The following is a 23,350-nucleotide window of genomic DNA, read 5'->3' on the forward strand; positions in this document are numbered from 1 at the left end:
ATAATTTTGTGTTGAGTTTGTTTTTTTTACATATAGGAACAACGTGCTTTTGCGAAACAATGTGTGGATTCCTGTCTGCATTATTGAATCATCGTGAGGGGAACTTTATACATTTGAAGTGGGCGATTGAGGATTCCCTGAGCCTTGCGTTGTTTTCCACCGAATCACCAAGCCATAGAAACGCCCCTCCGTTTTTCCTCCCTTCCAAAACTCTTTCCGCGGCTCTTTCATTCCAATCGTCTCGTCTCCTCTCCTTCGCTGGCGTGATAAGGGGGTGGGGGGTCAAAGACCCTCCTCCCCCCCTCCAAACATCTCCCGAGTCTTCGCTTTTCTCTGCGTGAGTGTCGGAGACGGAAAATAAAGCGCCACCCTTCAACACGAGGCGAGAATCCATCCGGAGGCGTCCACCCTCTCCCCTTCTCCCCCAGACAACTTGTCTCCCTCCCTCAAGTAAAGGAAACGGAGGGAGCAAGCGGTGGTGTTATGTGACTGTGTGCTATCGTAACCTTGATTCCTCGCTTTCTCTCCTCTATCCACCAAATTAATGTCAAAGTAATATTTTTTTTTAAAATTATTATGCAAATTTTGTAAATCCAGCAGGTAGCGCGAAACTCCCGTCCTCCTAGTGTTCAGGCTAAAGTTGACATGTACTAAAGTTTGAAAAAAGGTTTACGGTAACTAACCAAAAATATATCGCTCTATCCCGTGTGATATTTCTTGTAAATGAATCCATTGCTCAAAAATGCATTCAATTCTGTGATATTGGAGAATGTCACTGGCCAGTATTAGAATTCTGGCAGCTGCATGGTCAAAAACGAATGAGTTTACTATGATTTTTTTGCTCCGGTTAAAATTAGCTGAACATATGATTCCTTCCATTGTTCGATACTATTTGGGAAACAGTGCAAGAATAAATTAGAAGTGATTTATAATGAAGGGAGGTGGTTGTTGTGGCTTAATTGTTTTGCTTTTTACTCTACTATAGCCACATAAACGTCGTTGCAAAACATAACGGTATTTTATATTATGAGATATTAATGTTAAATTAAAAATATTAACAATTTGTCCAGTAGAAAATCATATGTTTAGAAAAGCATTCAAATTATCAAATTTGCAATAGTTAACATTAAGTAAATTAATCGCAAAATTAATTTCCATGACTCACTGCACAATGATTACACCGAAAGTTTTTGGTTTCCATTTTCGGATACCTTTTGTACATTTTTATAACTATAGGTGATTGCAGATTAATTATGCTAAAACAAATTAAAGTTTTGTACGTGAATGAAAACTTTTTACCGTGGTATGAAAAGACGTGGTGCGGCCTTTGCCGTAAGATTGACGAATGTGACGCTCAATAAATTGTGGTGGAGTGGGTACTTCCAGTTTCATTTAAGATCGGATGTAAAATGTCAAAATATATAAAAAACAGTCGTTGATAATATATTGGTTTTCTGGCTCACTTAAACCTAAAAAATACGCTCAGAAGGGGTAATAAAATCCTCAAGCTGGTTCGCCTCCCTAGAGACCGACCAGCGCAGCTTGGGGGACCTTTTTTGTCTCGTCAACTATCGTTGTGTGTTAACCACGGTGTGTTTTATGCATGTTTAAAAATCCAAGCCAGCCGAATAATAGTCATTTGGAGGAGGAGGGTAACTTTCGGAGACAGCCAATAATAATCCTAGGCGCAGAGAGAGAGAGAGATAAATAGAGAGAGAGAGAGGCAGCGTCCTGGTGGCGCCAGTGGTCCTCCAGCCTCGCTGGCACCCTCTTAACGAAGCCGCTCCTTTATCCAACCTGCCGCTCCCCAATGGAATCCCAGCACCACTTCTCTCGCCTTAGTTTGCCTTGCCAATGACTTTGCTTCTTCATCGCTCCGTAGCCGTGGCTATTCCTTCCACGCTTCATTTGGCCCGTTACGTAAACCATGAGCTCTCGCGGAAAAATAATTCGGTTCGGGCTCTTCCAGCTTCGTCGGATTTCAGTGCTGGAGTGGCAGGCAGTGGAGTGGGGTTGGATGAGCAGCTGGCCACTCCTTCGCTCGTATTTTTCCAAGTCTCCTCCTGCCGAGATAGGAGTGGAATCCTTTTTGAAGAGCTTCTCATCAAATAAATTCCTTCCGTCGGCATCTGCCTCGCATTCAAATGTTGCGAGCTTCCCATACCTCTCTGCAAGTGAACTCAAATTTTTCATACTTTTGGTGTTGGTAATCGGTGCGCAAAAATCGGAATTAGGAACAGAGGAATGAAGATGCGCATTTTGTTTTTAAGGATTTCTGAAAAATATTTTTTGCAGTACAAGTAAGCAAATTAAAAAGCTCGTATCGTCGTTAAATGGAAAAAAGTATGCGAAGAATCATTTATCTGTGTGCTTTTTGAAAAATAAATGAGGACTCTAAATCATTCATGAAACTCATGTGTGTCGGTTGAAAAATGAACGCGTTGTATTACTTAGACTGATATTTGGTGTAATGGTTGTTATATCTCTTCAATCTTTGGGTTAATTGCTTGTATAACTGCGATTTTGATGGCATACACAATATGATCATCTAAAGTTATGTATGGGAATTTTTAGATATGAAGTTTTAAAAGTAATATCAGCACAATATAGGTTCTTCATATTCAATATATGATTTTATTCGAGGCAGATTTTTTATATATTTAATTTATGGAATAAGTAATTCGAATTTTATTCTAATATTAAAATTAAGTACTTCGTGCGATACAAGCTATGAGAGTTGAGATATATTATGATTTTTTTCGTTTCGTTAGTTTTCATAATGAACTTGTTCTCTGGTAAAATGAGATTTTGGGAAAGAAAGGTCTGAATAATCTTCTGAATTGTCTAGCAGATGGATGTGCTAGTGAAGCTTCTTGCGTTTTTGCACCGTGATCAATTCGCCACGCTACGCTCCGTGCGGGAAATGGCAACCTCTCCACCAGTTCCGCCTATCTTCGCCGCTGGACATAATGTCCTTCATTGGGATCGCTACAATATTTCCCTTGGCGCCGGTGACGACAAGGACAAGGCAAATAGATCCGGAAGCCTGAGTTTTTCTGACGGTCCAGAAAAAGACCCAGTGAATATTTTCTTTCAAATACTTTTGGAATTTAGAGCTGCCTAAATCTGATTCTCCAACTTGTTCACGGGAATACGCTAGTAACATCTCTTAGGGATCTAAGTATCTGATTATAGTATTGAAATACTTCCATCAAATGAAAGTAAATGATGATTCTGTAGGTTTAACTAGGTTAGTGCATTTTAGACATTTATGAATTATTGGGATCTAAACTTCATCTATTTATAACAAATTTAAGCGGCATATTTCCAGCATGTAAAGAGATGGTTATATGTTTGTGTGGAAAATGAGAGTATGAAGTAGAAAATACCTCAAAGGGATTTTTGTGGAAGGTAGTTATCGAGAATTATGTCTCTCCTGATGCAGCCAAAAATAAAAATTTTCCGTGGTTCGTCAAAGTGTAGCATTTATTTTATTCCTTTTAGCCCTATTCTGTGTTTGTTCTGTTTGGCGATAAAACTCCATGAGCATGGCATGGAAGAAAATTGAGAGGCGTTTACAGTCAAATATAATTTTTTTAAAATTTTACGATCCTTCAATTTTGAATTTGAAGTTGATTTTATATTTTTATTGCCGAATTTAGAAGTCTAGGGCTATAAAGGCGACGAACGATCCATGCGCTTGGAAAGATCATTGTTGCTTTTATTCTTCAGATAACTTGAATATGTGACGGTCAAAACATGTTATATTTTTGTGATATAAGATTCATTTTATGAGAACATTAAACCGTAGGAAGTATTTATGAGCCTCAGAAATGATATCCTGCACTACTAACTGGTGTTATACTCTTCGGCTCCAATATTTTATTCGAGCGTTCGTGGCTATTTTTATCCAAATAGTTGACAGTTGACTGGATGCGTTAAGTGATACAAGCCACCCACCTTCTGAGAGAAAGTTTGGACAGACACCAGTTTTTTAGGACTAGTGAGTTTAGAAATCTCTTTAGCATCCGTCTGCATTCTTTTTTAGCTATGAACTTTTGTATTCATACATATTTCAATCAATTTCTTAACACATTTCCTCTCCAATTTTCAATTATTGGTAGAAAAGGAGATTTTTTAAAGGTATTTTTATATAAATCGCTAATATAGGTACTAATAATTATGAAGGCGTATAAAAAATTATGTAAAATTTGAATACTCGGATCATTTTAGCTTCATGAAGGCTAGGATTGATTCAGTATTGATTTTTCTATGTGAAGATATGAGTGAATATCCCTATTTTTGTTATTTATAGGTTTATTTTGTTCTGGAATAGATGGTGCAGTATTGCATTTGCTCAAGCTATATAATTTTGTTTAGCGGCATTTTTTTTGATACAGATGAATTGTATTTTCTATAAAAATATGAGTACATTGTTACTACTAGTAGCAAAACCGCAAAAAATGGAGGAAATCTTGAATTAATTCCCCTGAGTGATTAAAAAATACTAATTTCCCGCTACGAATGCATGCAATGCTTTCGTTCCAAAACATAGGTGTATCTACCGAGTTTGCAGGTATTAAAAATAATCGAATTCATGGATACTATTTATTTTAATTCCACTTGTCACAATAAAAGAGCGAATTTTTAAATAAAGATATAATAAATGTGACGGGGTTGGGTTGGTTGGATGGCTATTGCGTTGGCTTCCTTTGCATTTGGTCCGAGCTCAAACCCAGCCGGTTGCCGAGGTATTTCAGAGTCTGACCGATCCCTACTTGAGTGCATTGTGGAGGGCACTTCTAGTTCTGCACATTCTAACCGTTTGATCAGAAGCTCAGCCGTGGTCTCAAGATTAGTCTCACGCCAACACTGGGTTTCCCTCCTCTCCCTTCATGGCGCATATGACCTCGGCATTCGGTCGCCTCTTCCAAATACCACGCCATCGAATGACTAAGATTATGACTTCCACTGGTACCAGCCTTCCTCGGGGTGCATTCCTTCATAAATCCCACCCACTGAATTAGTGTCATGGTTCCCCTACCACCTTAACACCGACTCCCACTCCTCCTTCCCACCCACCCCCCTCGCCCTTCCCGCGTCTAATCCGGATACAAGTGAGAGCGTCCGACCCAAGACTGCTGGCGCCGTGGATTCCACGCGCGCCACATATCTCCATATCATTCTCACCCCCCACCTGCTGCGCCGATATATCCTCCATGCCTGACTTCTTCAGAAGGAATTTTGGTCATTTAATACGAGTCAGTATCGATGTATATGGTGGATATACAGGTTACTATCCGCTAGAATTCATCATTTATTTTTTCACAAAAATTAACTGAAGGCTAATTTTTTCGATGGGTTCCAATAGCTTCACATTATTATCATGTGAATAATTAATATGAACTAAATAGCCCCCTTATTAATTTAGTTTAACTATTTTTTTATCTAATCTAATGTATCATTATATGTAAGTACTGCACAATCAACTCCAATTCGTACCACGAATCCGTCTTTCCTGCAGTCATGAGTCAGGGTCACGGTTATCTTATAACTCCATGCTTGAAGTATTACCACTTGCAACATGGCAAGCAAATTTGTCAACTGCATTATCTCCTGTAAGATCCTCCTTGAACGTGATTACGTCTTCAAATTCAACTAATTGTTTTCCTTTTAATCCGTGGTGCACAATATTCCTTTGTATAACATCGCTGTCTAACTGCAATAAATTGATGCACATCAAGATATAATATATAATCATATCAGAATATTTTAAGAAACATTACGAGATTAATTATGTGAAAAAATGATGTTGAGGGTGCCAAATATCAGAACATACCAGGAAATCATAATCACGGAAGCCATAGCTCGATATTGCTAAAATGCTTATGAGGTGGTAAGATGATTATCAGATTAATAACGTTTACATATTTTGTAATTTTATTTATTGGTATTGGCGGATGCAGTGATGTGGCGAACTACATGTTTATCGGCGACTCTTGCAAGTTATTCTCCGCAGCATGCTACGCCCGTAGATCCCTTCACACTCCCCCTGCCAGAAACCGGTCGACCCCCTCCCCACCACCACTTTTAATCATAGCTGGAATTCCTGTGCTCCCTCACCTCGATTACTCCCTCTGGAATTCCTCCCTCGCACTCCTTTCCTCCCTAATTCCACCACTTATCTCTCTCGCGACGACGGGTTTTTCACCGAGACTTTCTGAGTGCGCCCTGTCTTCTTGCGAGCGTGGGAATAGACGCCATAAAGCGAGTGCCTCCCTCCGGAGAGAGCCTATCCCTTACGGCGTCTTAATCACTCGCCAAGAGAAAGAGGGCATTTATATTCATTTGCGGTGTGAAGACCGTGGACGGTGGCGCGGAAATAAATGTGAGCACGGTTGGATGAACTCGTGTGGAATGCGATTCGTGCGTTGAATGCCAGCCTCTGTCCGTGAGCTTTTTATACGCATTTAAAAATTTATGCGCTAAGTCACCACCGATTTATGACGAAGTTAGATAGTGACTGAAAATGCAGCATTTTTTCTATTTTGCCTTGTATGTTTTACTGCTAAATCTTTGCTACCTGTTAAACTACATGCCTAACTCATCAATTATAAGATTTTTTGTCTTCTGCATAGTTGATACATTTCATTTTTACTGATCTGAAAGTGACTAAAAATCCACGTGATTGCAATAGAGGTGTATATTAGTCGAAATAATAAAAGAGCTATGCTTGCATATTCTAAGTAAGCATTATATTCGAGTTCTTTTTTTTTGTTTTTAATTATAGCTATATTGTATTCTAGGCAAATGTATGCAGCAGGATTTTATGGATATGCAGCATTTTTCTACGATCTGTCACTATTGGTGTCATTTCATATTTTTGAAGTAATAAAATGGTGATTGATTCTAGTTTTGGGGCTAAGACAATGAAGCTTGATTTTAAAGAAAACTCTGCCATAAAAAATATTATTATTGTAAATTAATGGGATTCAATTCTAGTGTTGCGAAGTTTAATAAATGTGTGATATAATTCTCCTTTCTTTTTTTACAGACGCTGAATGGAAGCAAGAAACCACCAAGAAATCACCGATTGTCTTCCCCTTGATATTGGCCACCCGCATTACTTATATGTCGTACTGGGCACATGAAAGAACGGCGCAGCGAGAAGGTGAGTACCTGCCTATTGTATGTATATCTGGTCTTTTGGTCGTGCTCGTTGTGTATTTATTCTTGGATAAGGTGTTGATATGGTGAGGGATCCTTCTCTTAGCTGTCCGTTTGCTATGTTTTCGTCACCTTTCGTGTCTTCTTTCTCGCGTGGAAAGTGTCAAGGCAGCTCTCTGCCTTGTTTGACGAGGACGTACGTGGAATTAAAGAGGCCGCTGAGGGATTCCCAGCTCCATTCCGCGTGCTTAAGTATATTCCTCGACCGACTTAGAACCAGACAACCTGGAACGGTAGCCTCTCTTGATTTCACAAGCAAGTTGGGCACAACACTATACTCCCTTCTCTTGTTTCATGGCAACCTGTCGCATACCTACTCACACCACTGGGATGGGCTGTTGAAACTTGGAGACGACGAGGACGGAATTTTATAGAGCAACCACCTTATATGGATTCGTGTGCTTTATTTATAGCATGTGTGTGCCATTCATGTTGCTACGCAACGGAAGGAATAATGGAAGGGGCCGATTTGGTTTTGCACCAAGTGTTTAATTGCACGAATCCCATATTTTGTAAGTATTTACTTCATTATTGAATATTTCCGCTTTAGTTGACATAAATATACTTTTTAGACCGTAGTACTTAAAAATATTTATAAAAAAACAAATTCTAGCCAAAGTTTTCTGCGATAGGGAAAGTAATTTTTCGCTACGTAATGGAAGGATGTCCTCATCGAAAGAGCTTTCACATGTTTTAGAAGTAGATTTGACAAATATCCATAAATTTTACTGTGAAATTTTCATCTCCACTGCTATCATTATTACGAAACCTTAGGAAAAGCAAATGATATACGTTCCTACGTGCTTCACAAATGTGAGATAAAAGTGCAAATCGTATTAATCTCGAGCTGGTTTATCTCGAGGCATAAAAATCGTGGGTGATCCCGTGAGAAAGACTAATGCACCATGCATTTCTCGGTGTGGCGTGAGAGTTTCTTAAGTGGACAAATCGTGTGGATATTTCGAGGAAGAGGGAGATAATTTAATAGCTTATGCTCGCTGTTCCGCCCCGGATCATTGGAAGTTTTACTCTCGGTTAGTGACCTAGGGTCGTCGTTCTGTCTGTCCAAACGGGATTGAGAAACTTCATCCACCAGGTATCATGAAATACCTACACACATCTGGAAATAACTCTTTTATGACTCGAAAATTAAAAAATTCTCTGGTATAGGCATGATGAAAAATGTTTATGCATAAAAACTTTTAGAAGTAAATAGCTACTTCGTTTCCTTCGATTGGGTGATTGGTAGTTTTTTTACTTGAATGGACCAAACGCTTCTGATAACCCAGTATAAATATGTAACCACATCATTTTAATAGTTTTGAACATCTAAATTACGAGAAAGAATTAAAATATACTTGCCCCAATCATTGAAAATGATATAAGCATGTCAAAACTAGTTGCATGTATAGTTTTATTAATAAAAAAGAAGGCATAACAGTTGCAAGTCTCGCTGTAGAAATACTGCCCGAAATCAGGATTATTTATCCTATGCCATCTGAACCAAACCCGGTAACCTCTCCTTGTAGTTTACTCCCCGTCACGTCCAGAATTGTGACAAACGTAAAGTGGAAGTGAAATGCAGATTTTCTCTTCAGCGCTGCTAGCTCTGAACCATTTGCTCACGTCTGTTTGTATCGAATCTCTTTGCATCGTATCGTTGCAATCATACGAATGTGAGCGACTGGTTGTGTGGCTAATCTGAATGGCTGCCCATAGGATAACAGCACATTGTATCTTCCCACTTCCCCCCGCTTGAGTGCGCTGCTCCTCCTTCCCTTTGCTGTTAATGTGTCGCAGCGCTCCTTCTATTTCCGTGGACGGACGGCGGGAGGGGGTGGACGGAGGAATTTTTCGTCGGGGAGCATAGCTAAGAGAGGGGGGCGGTTGGTGTCTTTCTCCCGGCCGGTCCCTCGCCTCCCTCCCGCTAGAATCGTCTCCTCGCGTCCCGGCCTCACCCTCGGCAATGGACCTGCCCCTCACCCCATGGCATTCTCACGCCGCCAGAGTTTCGGCAACTCTATTCCCTCTCTTCGCCCAATCGTCCCCGCCAACCACCGAACGGAAGCTCTATCGCTCTTATCCCCATGATTCGATTTTCTTTGTTTTCAATACCATTCACATTCATTGGTAATGGAATTATGGTACGCTGCTTATTGGCTTCGAGTAAATTTATAGATAAATATGTACAATAATTGCTTGGAAAATAATAATTTTCGTCACTGGTTTTTCGTTTGTAGTAGGCAATCATCAATAGGAGTTAAGCTGTGGTTAGCTAGTTAAAGTAATGGTGTTCGATAATTTCCTAAGCCCACAAAAAACTAGTTTGTTTTCGATATTTGATATCAAAAGTAAATAGCACTCAGATATTCACTTCCAAAATAATTTCCAGTATTCGTAATCAAAAATATGGTGAGGATGTGATTTGGTCATTTTTAATTTTCCATGTTATTTGCTACGAGAAATTCCAGTGACAAACAGTATTTATTTTTTCACTGTGTTAGCTGCTCATTTGAAAGATGTGGTCGCAGGTTTTTTTTTAAAGAATATGTAAGATGAATAATTTTTTCCATATTTTGACTCTTTATTCTTCATTAAATATTCCTCATGCTAGTAGTATCAGCTGAAGTATTTGTATTAAATTAGGCTGTTGAACAGAAATGAAAATGATTCTGTAATTGTTATAAATCCGCTATCGGCCCATACGTTTCATTCTGGATCTTTCCTTTTCTGGATCATTTATTCTTATTAGATGTCTTTTGATTTTTACCCACGTGCAATATATAATTAGCTTGTATAAGGAATAAAAAAACAACGCGTCGTTTCATTGTCTACCTTATTTTATTCCATTCTGCCTCTTTGCAAGGGTGGATGCGGTTTTTGAATGCCAGTCACTAAACACGTGCGCCCGAGTGTGAAAAAGGCAGAGAGGGCGGGGGATTGTGGTCACGGGGCAGCTCATGCATGGTTTCCGTCGATCCGCCGTTGTTTGCCATGCGATTCATTTGTTAGGAATCCTCCGATTGCGGAACTGGAGTGGGTGTACTTACATCGTGTATTGCGTGTGTGTTTGAAGCTGCGCTGCAGAATGCGAGTAATTTTAACACGCCCTTGCGATATACTTTAATACGGAGCGAAGATACACGACGGCGGCCACCCCATTGGCGGACATAATCACTTCTAATATTGAGAGGTTTATTACCTTATGTAAATATTAAAGTAGAGATAACTGTGTATTTTAATATCAAGAGAAAAATGCCTTGATTATAACGTATGTGTCAGAATCCTACCGGCAATGAATTGTCAGCCATTCAAAGTGAATTTTGTTTTTCTACGTGGTCGTTCCACAAAATTAAGCTCATGTGGTAAAGCGAAAGATTTCAATATTTAATGGGCATGCCATTCTGTTTTATTGATAACTGCAAACAAGATTTGCGCTTCAAAAATCGCCAATGGCATTCAGGCATTGATTTAGGATGGGGGTCGCTGGTGTGGGCGCGAAGTTGATAGAGAGCGTTGACATTTAAGCGTTGTTCATAAGTCAATTGGCAAGTTCCGTGTTACTTCTTTATTCATATTCTTAATGTTTATCTTAGGGGGAAGATGTTTTGCATCACATTACTACGAAAGGTCGCGAGCAATGGAATGGATTGCCGTGCCCCTGATGTTTTCCTTAGGAGAATATTTTATTTATTTCCTTAACGTTACGTCTCACCCCCTCCCCCTGACAATTTTTGGCACCCACCCCTCCTCTTCCCCCACCACTCCCCCTTTGCGGCGTTTCTATGGCAACGACACTCCGCCCTGTCGCCCACGGCAACCCAAGCATGTATCACACGAGCAGCTAGAAAATCCACGGGGGTTCTCGCATTCCACCTCTCCAAGGAGACCCGAACCCCCCCTAATTAGGCGCCCCCTCAATCCCCCTCTCCCACGAAACAACTGTCACGTGCAAACCTGCGAAACGCGTGCGATCTTATCCGAAGTAGGCTCAAGGACCGTTCTTTTATTCTTCCTGCCTCTAATATCCACTCTCCACATATCCTCCCTATGTGGGTGAAATTCTCTTTCGAGGATAATTGCAGGAGCCATCTGACCGATAAGATTATAAATAGCTCCTATTTATTGGAAAAAAGCTAGGTACTACACTCCCTTGATGGTGTCGAAAGCAACCTAGGGTTTGCTGTTCTCAATGTGTAAAATGCTCACTCCTTTTCTTTCCTGCATTTGTGCAAGTGGAGGAGATATTTCTTTCATTATTTATTCTTTGGTGTATATTTTATTAAATAAGACTGGATAACTAATATGTGTCCTTAGTGATTGTTAAAAAATCTTATATTTGTTCATTTCGAGTATTTTGAAGGCTCGTAATGTTTTTCAATGAATCACACCGTTATTTAAAGTCCTGGAAAGCGTGAAAGTATTGCCCTGAATGTGTTTATTTCGTCTATTTTTCTTTTTCTTACTTATCGTCATTTTTTTTACTACGGATCGGTGTTCGTTTCTGCAAATAATTATTATTAGTGGCGATCCAAATCGCATGGATTTGGACGATGAATATTTACAGTTACCATAAATTGAACATCTGATCGTGAGCTATTGTCCATTGATCCATTCTCAGTGGAAACTCAGTTGAATGCGAAGAATTCCTCGCCATGCTTTTTCGTATCTTGTATTCCGAAAGCTGTCCGTGTTGCGTTACGATAAACTGCAAACCTGACAAATCTGGCCCCGGGAAACTTCCTCAATATTCTTTCAGCATTTGCCTTCATTGATAAACACAGCATGCCTCATCGGGGCAACCTTTCCTTGTTCTCCCCATCCCTCCCCCTCCTTTCCCATGAGCCCACGCCTCTCCCTCTCCACCCCCTTCGCCTCCAGCTGCCAAATACTTCCTTGACTCATCCCGCTCTGTGGAATCCCCGCCTCACTCCCACACTCCCTCTTGTCCTTCCCCGCGACCTCCAGCAGAACGGATGCTCTGTGGCCACAGCCGAACTCATTGCACAGGAATCCACGTCCTGTTTTCCTCTGTGGCGATTCAGGGAACCGCTCGTGCTTATACCTGCCCGTCTCTGTATAAGGGTCCCCTTGGCCCGACTCGCAGGCGGAATTTCCACTGAAAATCCCACCAGTCGGATCTTTTGAGAAACTATGAATGAGATGTCTTCAATGGCGCACCGTCAAGTGATTTCAGCTCGTGCTTAACGAAAATAGGGTGCTCATAATACTACGGTCGTTCCCTTAGCGCGGTTTTACGAATTTTAAGGGACTAACGAGAACTCAAGTGACCATCTTTGCTCGACTGCAGGGCATGAAAACTGATCTTACGCGGTTGAATTCACTCACATACTAGAATGCATCCCAGGAAGCAGTATTTTTAAATTTCAATTTTGAAGATTTCATAGTATTTCTTTCCGTGAAATTGAAGCATGAATTTAAATTGCTATTCCAGAAATGACTTCAAAAGTGACATAAACTTTATATGCGTAATTGAGCTTAATATGCAATCCTATCTTTTATAGTTTTGGCCTGATAAAGATGCTTTGGATTTATAATGAATATGCAATGCAAAGTTTTTCTAATTATGTGGTAATAGCACGAGATATATTCATTAAATAGTTACCAATACTCGTAATTAGTGATTTGCTTACCTCATGATCGGCAGACTTTCCGAAGAAAAATATTTCCACGTGTAAGGGAAAGTTTTAAAATGACAAATATGATACGAGCAAACTTAATATCTAATAAATCCTTTCTATGATGTTTATATGCGTTGAATTTACATGTTAAACCCAACGTTCCAGTTTTATTTCGATTGATATTGCGTAGTTGCTGCAGGCCTGTAGCAAATTTGACATCGGAACTGAAAGAAGTGTGCATCATCATACGTTCAATTGTCAGTATCTCTCTCTTAAAATCAATCCGAATTATGTTATGTCCGAGTAATGAAAGTCCGAGTAATGAAAGTAATGAATTCGCATCGCATGCCCAATTAGTTTTTGTGCTCTCGAGTGTGTGACCCTGAGATCTCCGCTGAAGTTCGTCATGATCGTTGGCCGCTGAGGTGGAAGAAATCCTTGGACGGACGCGCGACCTTGCCACTCGAATTGCGACCGCCGCATCTTGCATGTGTATCTGCCGCCCCCAAAATGTAGCCCTTTCAAACGCATCACGTGCTGACCCGTCTGTCTCATCGCCATCTCTCAAAGCGATGACCTTCTGTTGTTCACTCGTCATGAAATGTTACGTGCAGAACTTGTTTTCGTGACCAACACTAATCTAGCATTTCATTACGAAAAATCAGTCTTAGTTTTTTTCCTAAATGTCTTCGGTATGCTGTTGGTCATTTGGGAATGGTAAATAATTTCTTAAGCGTGATGAAATTGTTATCACCTTTTTATCGTTTTAAGAGGAGTGAGGATCTTATACTCTATGTTTAAAAGTATCATCTGAATAATTATGGACAAAAATATATCAGTTTCATGGAAAAGCGCCGCCATCAATATACCTCTCCAAAACGTATTATAAATAATATAATGATATATCTATGTATTAGATAAAAATTTTAATGCATTGACTACTAATAGATACTTTAGTATCAACATTTTAAGTAGATCAGTAAAATCTCATTGATCTTTGTTGTCTATGTATAATAATCTATTGATTGAACCGTAAAAATGGAACTAGAATTGAATAGCGCCATCACAAAGGGTCATTCTTACACATGCAGGTCTTTATTTCGAGAACTATTGTGATTCTCATTGCGCAGAGAATCGAGATAGGAGCAGAATAAGAATTTCTAACGGAATAGTCCCTTCTGAGAGAAGGTGATATTCGCATACGCACACGAGTCGAGGGAGTGGACCATGCCTTGGGTCTGTTTGGATGAATTGGCACTTGCATTCACTTGCTCTGTGGTCTTTCGCGCCATTAACATTCCACGTCCTTTGAATTCTTCCTCCGCATCGGGGGTTTTTCAATCTGAGTAATAAGGAACACAGTTGCCATGGGATATCGTCAAAGTAAAAAAAAAATATTTCGGAGAATATTATTGGAAACTTGCCTGAGCTGCTCATTGCGTGGGTTTGGTTGGCAAAAGTTTCCCCAAAATGATCGTGACGAGTTACTAAACGTCGTATTCCAGGGAAAGAAATGACTTCATTTGACATTCCTCCGGTGTACATTCCTCTGGAGCATTCTGCTGCCAAAAGTGACGAACACATTGGAAATTTTAATTCACCGCATGCCGTACTAGGTGTTGAGATGCACAAGAATAGATTTGAAAAACTTATAGCCTCTGAGATTTCGAATAATATATAGGAAATAATTGATATTCCCTCTCCAATTTCTGTTGGATATTCATTGTCATCTGTTCGAATGGTGTGAGGCGTAGCGACACATTGGGAATTTTTTCACCGCTAATTTGAAAACTTGACCGTTGCATTCCTCGGTTTCTCTAAGAATAGTGGAATTAAATTATTTTAAAACTGATAATATGGTCACAGTGGCTGCTTTATTTATGCATGTTTGGGATTCCAAATTTGTTGCAAAGAAAGGGGTACGTTTTTTTTTCTTCCGATCGACCAATCAATATTCCCACCCTCTTTGGATTCTCTAGAGTCCCTAAAACATCCGTAAACGATTGGCCAAGATGTATTTTCAAGAAACATTCCTCTCTCATGAGATCTTCATAAAATTGTTTTCTTCCCACTCAAACATCCTCGGTTTCGTTTTTTTAATCGGCCCCCCCTTGAACGCTATGATCTCAATGGGCGGCGTGGGCGGCGGACACTATGAAGGGAATAATTTTCGCCGCGGAAGGACCTTTCCGTCGCCATCCCTCCGCCCACGTCCCGTCGCCATCGCTCATTCTCGCGCAAATTCAATTCGGAAGCAATGGGATACTGAACCCGTTAATGTCACGGTGGAATTTGAAGAGTTTAAGCCACGAAAAATCGTTGGTGGAACTTTCGGAATAAAAGTCATTGACATATGAGGGCAGGGATTATGACTCGCAAAGGCTAAACTTGCGACAATTTCTCAGCTAACCATCTATTTATGTGGGCATACTCTCAACGCTACCTTTGCATCGGTGTAAGATGTTTCCTTTGCCCTGTGTGATCATCGCTGATTTAATTATCCTTATACTTAGTTATTACCTTGAGTTTGAACGATAATTTACTTATATCATCAGAACTGGCAGTATAGAAGTAATAATATGTATTGATTAAACGATTGAGTTAATTTTGTTGTTGATTTGTTACGTGTTCATTGGGAATTATTAATTATATTTGATATTTATAACTTAAATTAAACTTTTATTGTTTAAATGCCACCGCTGTCTGATTGAAGATTGCATGATTTTTGAAAACTTCTAAACTAATAACTAGTTTAGGCTAACTAACGAGTCATAGATGGTTGTTTTATAAATTCATCTTATTCATTAAATTTTGTAATTTATTTTATTTTTTAATACAAAGATCTCAAAATTATTCAAAGGCGTACGAATTTTTAAGTTAATGATAGAAAACTTAGGCCTAGATTAACGTATTGTATTGCTAATCCTTCCAGTAGCGAGTTAAAACATACATCATGAAGCTAATCACTATCTACAATCTCTCTCATACTCCTGTTGTTACATTTTCATTACCGAATTTTTCCCAAATTCTAATTCTTTTTTGAATAATGTTCTCACTCTCAGTTGGTGCTCGAATGGAATGCTTAAATGACATTATTTCATTCACTGCCGCGGCTCTCTAAAAAGCCTTTTTGTTCGTTCCCAGCAATCTCTCGCCTCCGGCAATCAATTAGCGCTAATGGATTTAGACTGGCTGCCACGGAAAGGTCATGCGTGAGAGGTTAATACCCTAAAAGTCACGTAATAAATAAAATGTAATAACTACTCCAGCTTCATATACTAAATACATGAACATACTCGACTCCCTTAATTTTTAATGCATTTATGACCTTAGATACTCTTTGCTAAAATATTTACCTGAGCAGTAGGCAATCGAAAGCTAGTCATTTATAGGAGGAAATAATTATGTTTTCAATATCTAATTTTAAGAAAATATTGTTATATTGCAAGATAAAAGATTCCGTTTTGCGATAATCATCAAAATAAAAAAAAACATATACCGTGGAAAAAAATATGCGTGAAAAGTGAAAAGTAAGTAAATAGTGTAATAAGAATTAAACGAACGGTTAAAAAGTTATATTTAGGATAGAATACTTCTAAATTCCGTATTTCGTTCCCACATTAGAAGAGGTTATGTAAAATTGATGCATTGATTTTATTTTGCCTCCTCCAATTAACGCCCTCTGAATTATAAAATATCAACTGTTTTGAGGGACTAATGCTTTAAACACTATGGTAATTTTAATAATACTGAGCTGAATTTTTGCTGGGCATCGAATCATGTCTGTCACTCACACGTCTCTGAGAAACAGACTTTATAGTGCCGTGCTATTGGAATTTTATTTTACCCAATCCAATCTGTCATTCGTTATGAATTGAGTGCTTGTAAATTGTAGGAGGAAGTTTTGCTGGAGGAAAATGATATTCTCTGTCACCGTATCTTCCTCGCAAGTGTGCAACCTAAAAAGTACGCGCTCTAATGTTTCCAAAAATTCACGTTCTATTGATTACCGCGCTGACTCGACCAATGGGTTTCTGTGTTTACATATTGCGTGGCAACCCATGTTTACAGGCAGAGGCTCAACCAATCACAAGCAAGGGATCCTTTCCTCCAATAAGGTGATGGTAGACAGATGGTTTGTCTGTTTGGATTTGTATGAGGAAGCAAGTTTTAACTCTCCATGAATTCACGATCTGAAATAAAATATTACAGTTTTTTTTTCGTTTCCGAAGGAACAAGGGATCCATTCCTTTAACAATTAGTGTTTTATTCAAAGCCTATCTTGAAAGTGATGAAAATCTGATGACTATGAGTGCATGTTAGTCTTGAAAGTCTTGTATTCATCTTTAATTTAGGAATATCTATTAATTTACCGCGTTAACTTCAACTATATAGTAGAATTCAAAATCGTGTTCAGTAATTCTTATGTATCAAATATAAATTTTATTTTAAAATTTGTTTCCAGGGTTAAATGCTGACATTTTCTTATTTAATTATTAGTCACATTTACAATTGAACTATATGTCCCAGTGTTTATGGTAGGAAAAGGAACTGAATACCGATTGGTTTTAACTGCGCAGTTGGCAATGCCCTTGGCCCTGGGCGTCTTTTAGGGTATCTGGAAAAGTAATTTACGGCATCATTTTGATTGCGCAATTAAATATCAGTCATCACAACCCTATTAACCTCATTATCGGTTTCCATCTTGGAGATTTGAATCCCCAGCAATCCAGTCAGCGTATAATGAGTTTCTTTTCAACCCCCCCCCCTTCACCCCCCTAAAGAGTCTGTTTACACGTCCCCCTCCATTCTCCTTCTCTGCTTTAAACTGCTGCCGATTCCTCTCGGATGACCCGTCCTTTAAAAGCGTGATGATGACATCGGCGCAGAAAACATTCAATCAGTAAACAAGAAAGGATCGCTAAACGATAGCTGTTCGTAGAAACGCGACGCGCAGTAATTTCAGAATGGACAACGAAGAAGGGAGTGATGACAGGTTTAAAGGGTATAAAATTAAGCTTTTTTTTCTTGGAATATAGTATTTTTAACAACATAAATTCAAATAATTAGGATCATGATACTATTATTTATAAACGATAGAGGTTTTTTATGGACTTAACTGAGATAATTACGTAATCAATCGCGTCCAGATTTAAATCCACGTTTTTGGGCATGGCGTGATTCTTAGTGTTATTATAACTCGAAATAAAATTAAATTTAGCTAAAATAACATAATAATCAGTGTTATGAGAAAAAAAAGTGAATTGGGTGGAAAGGCTTGCAAGTTTTTCTTTGGAATCGCATTCCTTTCCTTGGCATCGGGCTATTACTTTCACCTCTGTGAAAGAACTTCAAGCTGACCAACATACCATCTTTTCTTGGAAGTTAATTATAATTACAAATTGCTATCTATGATGTTTTTTGCTGCAACGATTTCGCAAAAATAATACTTTGACCATTTATCACCAAGTAGAGATCAACGGGCTTTGCCACATTCTGATTTCGCATTGAGCTCATCGTATAAGGTTATTTTGGAGGACTTATTATGCAGGTTCAAATAAAATGTTTTGACGCCAAGCATTAAGACAATATTAGGGTATGCTGGTGAAGTTCTCGGCGTATATTAGTCACGGAAAACATCATATTGGATGCAGATATACGAATGAAATTTATTTTATTTCGAAGCGTACCGTCCATCGTTACTGCGTCTTATTCTCTAGTTGATATCCCTTAGTTTCTCTCGAGAGTAGTCGCAGCGAGCGATGACGAAGCCTTTTAATTTTCCCCTTCCCGCCGACGGGCCTAAAAGAATTATCTAGCCATAAAAATCCTGCTACCTTCCAAGCTTAGTACTCAGAGAGACATCGCATGGTTACGTGGCAACCCGAGTCGTTATCTGAGGAAACTGCTCTATCCCAGCACTCGAGGCCTGCGCTATGGATTTACGACAATATTAAAAAAAAGAGCGTGTCACGTTACTCTTATCTCTCTTCAGATGTTTTACCGATGCACAGAGGTGGGAAGATAGGAAAAAAAATCGTTGTCCCAGTTTTGAAGAGCAGAGGGAATCCCCGAGACCCAATTCTTTGTGGCCATTATGTGTTGCAGCTGTTTCGCGAATCAACTACTTTTGTTCCTACGACCATTACAGATCGAATTTCAAGACTCAATTCCGATCAACAGCTACGATTTCAAATGCTGACCTTCAGTCTATATTGGCTATGGATCTAACGAATGTTTTAGGAGCCCCGTAGCCTCTTTGAAATCCATTTAATTTCGATGGTTTCCAGTATAAAGTTAGGCAACTAATGGATTAAATATACTGGGAATTTAGCTCTTGGATTGGGAACATTTCTTCCGGGAAATGTTTTCTTTGATAAACCGCTATTTAAAATGGCAACTGAGATTTAATTCTGGCGGTGGCATTTAGAATCGTGTGTCATGATTTCGCTTACCCGATTACAGGATTTTTGAAGAATTTGCATGAAGATTAAGGAATAGGAAATCACAAATCGCGTTGATGATTGACACATTTCTTATTCAAAAAGTTGAAAAGGAATCGTGATATTATGTGCATACGTTGAGTTATCCTCTGTCAATCTAACCGAAAAATAGTGAATTGTTTGAATTTATTTCAGTGACACTTAAGGCTATCGTGATCTGTAAATGATTTTATCCCTAATCCTAAGAATTTCGATTTATTAAAAAAAGGACTTATTACCTTTTCAATAGTTGAATTTTATGACATTATCTAATGGTTTTTATCATCTGCATTAGAAAAAGTCATGCTTTTGTTCTCGATGTAGAATTTCACGTTTTGTGCCGAAGTGAATGAGATCGTAAATTAGAATCGTAGAATAAGTATACTCAAATTGTTATGCAAAAGTAAAAATCATTTGTTCCCCAGTGACGTCCTTGGCTTAGATTTTTGAGCGCCTATATTCGTCACGAGCCGCTCCATTTTTTTGAATCTAGGGAGCGTAGGTGAAGCCACACACTGTTTACGCGAGGAAGAGTTGGTGGATATCTGGTATCCGCACATCACGAAGATGATGAGTCGTAATTAAAGCGTATCTGCCACGGTGAAACCGGTCTCGCGACTGGGATTTGGGTCGCCAAGGACGGAGAACACGCCGGGAGGAATTTAGGACGCGCGCACTCAAAGAGTAGTCGCTGTTTGCAATGACGGCGGAAATGTTGGTCGTGAGAATGTATCAATGAAATGCAGATATTTCACTGCCGCAGCGAGTATTTTTTCACCTTAATTACCAACGAAAGCAGTTCAATAAGGCCTTCACAAAGGGGTTTCAGCAATTAGCAATCACACATTTCCATTCCCTGGATAGGGGAAAACTAATCAGGCGGAACTCGAACCCGCGACTCTCGATATGGAAGGCTAGGAGTTATCCGCGCCGTCACCGAGACCGGAAAATGCTACTAATGCACGGAAACTCAATTCATTGACCTTTATCACTGGAAATCCCATGCGATAGCTACCTCACTGCGGCGATAGATAACGAGCTAGACTTAATCTAGTGAGAAGAAGATAGATTGCCCGGATTTATTGCTGAGAAGCTGAAGCGTGGAAATGAAATTAAGGTGAAGCGTAACACTCCTCCCTAAGCCCAAATACAGGTGTAATTTCTCATGAATAACTTACACATATCAGTATTTTATTACGGAGGCTCCCACGGTTAGTTAATTGGTGATTGTTTTTCGGGTTCATTCCGCGTTGACTCATATTTTGCGGACAAAAAAAACAAAATTTGAGTCCAAAAATATGAGTCAACGCGGAATGAACCCGAAAAAGAATCACCATATCAGTATTTTAGCAAAAACTATAATAATAATCAATAAAACTTGCCCACGAGCAAAAGGAATGCACGAATGATTGAAGGTAGAGACACGAGTGAGGATAGGGACACAGTATGGCAGGTCTAATCTAGTTTCCTTGTATCAAATCCTTATCTTTTAATGACTATTAATAACAATGGTTAATTTATCACTTCCCTAGCAATATCGTGCTTCAGTTTACATGGCATTTAAAATTTCAAGTTGTAGTTATTTGCTATCACTAAAAAGTAAGTGGCCTCGTATAAACCTGAATCCAAAGCGGAAGTGAAATAGTACGCCACCACATTTAAATGGTATTTCTCACGATACTGTAAAACAGTATTACGAAAAAAATGCAATTAGAAATGAGGTAATAGTGCCGAAATTCGTTCCCGTCCTTAGCAATTCTCTAAAACTCTCCGTGTAGATATGGCTGCCGTATGAGATGTTTGCTCCTTATTTGTTGGAGGCAAGACAACACTTTTCTCTTTAAGAGAAAAGTAGTCCGATGAGGACCAAGGGACCCACGACAAAGAATAGGGACATGCGTGGGTACGTTGCTAAGGGATACGGTGGATTCTGGATGAATAATTGAGGTCGGCACGTGGATTAGGAAGGACTGTGATGGGAAGATATGATGAAGATGCTGTTGGACAGTGAACAAGAGATATCCCATTTTTCACGAGCAAACGCCAAGCTACCGGAATCGAATTTAAACGGCGAGCGATTTCTATTTGTCATTATTCCGTGACACAATGCGTGAAAAAATGTGATCAATAGGCCATTAGGCCTTGCTTGAAATCGATGTGAAGCCATAAAAGCATAAGGATCCAGCCCCTAACCTTAAAGAGATATTGCCAAACCATACAGGAGGCCTACGTTTGTAAGAATTTGAAGCGTATTTTATCTACGTTTGCTATGTTATCTCCCTGAGTGAATACCTTCAGAGCTCTATCTTTGGCAGAAATTTTACTTTTTACGTTTAAAGCCATTTTAATTCGCTGTCTAAAAAGAATTGGTGTATTAGAACTTCAATGACCTGCGGCTAATTTTTACAATATTGCTTTTATTGTTTTTTATTCTAATTTTTTTATAATAACGCTCAAAGGTTGTGCACAATCGATTAGAATTTAAATTATATTTTTCCAACTTTATTTCACTCTTAAATGTTTAATTAAAATGTCCTCATAGCATCCAATTCTCAATAATTTTTCCGAAGACATTTTTTATATAACCAGGCTCTAAATTTCATTAGAGGTTGAATTAAGCAGAAAATATGGCATTCTGTTACTTAACTATACATTTCCAAATCTCATTAGGGATGCCATTAGGAAATTCCTTCTCACGAGCTACCTCTCCGCCAACTGCAGGCAAAATCCTTGCTAATGGGAAGCCTTCTCATCAGAAGAGTATGATTTGAAGAATCTTATCCCTGGCATGCTTCATTACTACCCCTGTCTCTTCCTCCCTCGTCTGGCTGCCAGTGGGTTAGCAGGCCACGGGGACATCCGAGACGTGACCAAGGGGTGGGGAAGGGGAGCAGGAGGGGTTGTATTGCATGGCATCCCTGTTCTTAACTTCTGGCTACAGGAGGAGTAAATCGATCGCTTCATTTCTTTCCCATCTCCCTTATTGTGGCAAGAGAATCATGTTTCAGCGCCCACAAGAGAGGCTGGAAATGAGGGGAAAATGCCAAAGATTATGAAAAATGTTGGTTTCCACGAAAGAAAGAAGAAGCGCGAATCTCATGTGATTAGAAAAATGTAAGAATTTAACTAATGATACACATTTATTTTTGTATTTTTTCTATCTTGAAGGATAGGTATTTGCTGGAATAAAAATACTTTTCTCATAAAATCTAGCCCGATACAATATTTATTTGAACATCATTGGAAGAAAAATCGAAATCAATCTACAATATACCATTAATAATAACATATAAATGTGATTTGCTTACTATGGGTTGCAAAATAATTAAGAATAAAGTCTTTTTCTTTAACAACCAAATCAAATGACCGATTTTGCTATCGAGAAAAGCGCGTATCCTCCAGAATGAGGTTGTAGTAATCTTGGCGCGGGCAGAATTTTGGAGAAATTTCTGCGAAGAGGCAATAAATAAGGAAATCTACCGGATTCCTTCTCGCAAGAAATAATTCAAGATGCACCTCTCCTTTCATTACCCAAACAAGCTCGAAAATAGCTGAAGTGCCCTGGCTGGAGGTTTGGTTTTGACGGGAACATGACATAGTGCACTGGATTTCCCGAAAAGCTCTGCCTTCCATGGAAGAGATAACTCATAAACATCCGAAGCTATGGACCGGATGGGAGAGTTCTTCTCCAGAAGTTACATGAGGTAGGGTAGGCTAAGGCACTCGAATATTTTCAGCTAAAGTAAAGATATACAACGTCCTTACTACTTACATTTTTTTCTTTTTTAAATGCTCTGTTGTAATTGAGAACGTTAGATAATCCTAATTTAAAAATCGTGTCCTCCCTCGCTCAAAAGAGGCGTTTTCACTTCCAAGGATGAAATAACCGCTGAAATGGCATTGGGTCTCTCAGGTAAATATCCTTGTTCCAGAAACTCTTGGAAATATTTGGGTTCGCTTAGGCCCAAGGGCTTCGGAGCCAAACATCCGGCAATGATT

The 23,350-nt window shown here is 39.1% G+C and overlaps 1 protein-coding gene across 1 annotated transcript in view; it reads right to left on the minus strand.

Annotated features, from left to right (window-relative positions):
* LOC124167747 (ras-related and estrogen-regulated growth inhibitor-like protein) overlaps positions 1-23,350 on the minus strand; it is a 48,287-nt gene that overhangs the window by 12,622 nt on the left and 12,315 nt on the right. The window lies entirely within an intron of this gene.

The sequence above is a fragment of the Ischnura elegans genome, chromosome 11 (assembly GCF_921293095.1).
Source record: "Ischnura elegans chromosome 11, ioIscEleg1.1, whole genome shotgun sequence".
NCBI classification, from domain to species: Eukaryota; Metazoa; Arthropoda; class Insecta; order Odonata; family Coenagrionidae; genus Ischnura; species Ischnura elegans.